This window comes from Colobus angolensis, unplaced genomic scaffold, assembly GCF_000951035.1.
Source record: "Colobus angolensis palliatus isolate OR3802 unplaced genomic scaffold, Cang.pa_1.0 Scaffold645, whole genome shotgun sequence".
In the NCBI taxonomy this organism is placed as follows: domain Eukaryota; kingdom Metazoa; phylum Chordata; class Mammalia; order Primates; family Cercopithecidae; genus Colobus; species Colobus angolensis.
The window spans coordinates 100032-101664 of NW_012120099.1; positions in this window are offsets into that span (position 1 = coordinate 100032).

Below are 1633 nucleotides of genomic sequence, written 5' to 3' on the forward strand. Positions count from 1 at the left end.
CTGCTTAACTGAACCCTCCTTCTTTCTACAGCTGTGGTTTTTAAACTTGAGAGTTGATCAGAACCTCCAAGAAGACTTGTTGAACTACACATGGCTGGGCCCACCCCTAGAGTTTTGGATTCAGGTGGTCTGGGTAGGGTGGGACCCCAAAATGCACATCTCTCACGAGATCCCAACAGATGCTGGTGTTGCAGCCGAGGGCCTCGCTTGGAGAACCACTGTTCAAGCACTCTTGTCTCTTTGGCTCACCCAGCTTGCAGAAGCTCAAGGAAAGCTCTAAGACCTCAAGCTATCTCCTCAAGGAGTTAAAATTCTTACAGCTTTTCAGTTGTCCCGACCACAACTGCCATCATTCACTGTGAGGACTTTGCTCCTCTGTTCAGGGTCTGCTGTACCTACTTCTCCTCTCTTTGGCACTGAGTGCAAGGGAGAACTTGGCTTTCTGCCCCATTCGTTGGTTTTCTGCTCCACACCAGCTGGCAAAGGCTGAAAGGAAAGGCCTCTAAGTAAGAATCCCAGCAGGGTGAATTCCCTGTGCTGGTATCTTAAATCAGAGGGCAAGACTGGTCCCCTTTCAAAGCATAAGATCTTCTCTTCCCACCACACATTGGATATCTAATAAATACTTGCATCTACATACAATGGATTTCTTCACCAGCTTTTTTTAAAGCTTTGAATTCTTAAAGATGAAATGTTCTTTTTTTGTCCCAAAATACAGTTTTTCAGAACTTCCTTTCAAAACACACAGACACACCCCGAAAGAATGTAACCGGGATTTAAAATTGTGGTTTCTGCCCAGAAGTCCAAGTGCAAGCTATGGCTGTGTTTCTCTGTTTGGCCTCATTTCTTGCTTGGAGTTATTAGGTATAATCAAGATTGCTGCTTACTGGGTAAAGGCCAAAGTTAGGAAGTTCCGTGCTTGAGCTCCAATCCTTTCAGGATTGCTAAGTGGTAAGAACTGCTTGAAAATCAGACTGGGAGTGTTACAGCTCTTTTAGACCTCGTCTAGCAGTTTTTCCAGTTTTTACCAGAATCTCTCCCTATCCCACAAACAATAAAGAAATCAGACTGAGAAAGCACAGTGTCTTTACTGAGATTACTCTCAGTAGCGAAAAATTGCTCTGGAGCTGAGGGAGGGAAGTGCTTTGCAAGAAACCTATAAAGGAGAAAAATGGGCATTTGGTGACCTCCATGTTGCCTGTCTGTCCTCTTCCTCCAATGCCTATGCTAGGGTCGTTCTGGCAGGACAGTGCAGTGAAAAAGGCCTGGAAAGCTGGGGGACCGTGATCCAGTCTCCTCTACTGCTGATCAGCGAGTGTCCCTAGACCTTTTACTTCAGCTCCAGGGACAGTATTTAGTTGTGTGGATACAGAGGAAACTGGCCAGGATGACCTCAGAAATTCGCCTCAGCACTGTCTATTAGTGAGAACTGGAAGTGGTTTTCACTAAATGTGCTGATAACTATGCTTTTTGATGTTACAATACCTTGGCACTTGTGAACTTTAAGCAGGGAGGAAATGTTGTTTGTCCAAGCCCTGAAGAGCCCACCTGCCAGGGTGGGACTCAAGTGGAATCAGGAGTGGCCCTGCCCAGAGTATGGCTGCCCCCCAACATCCCCACTCCCACCTCCCCA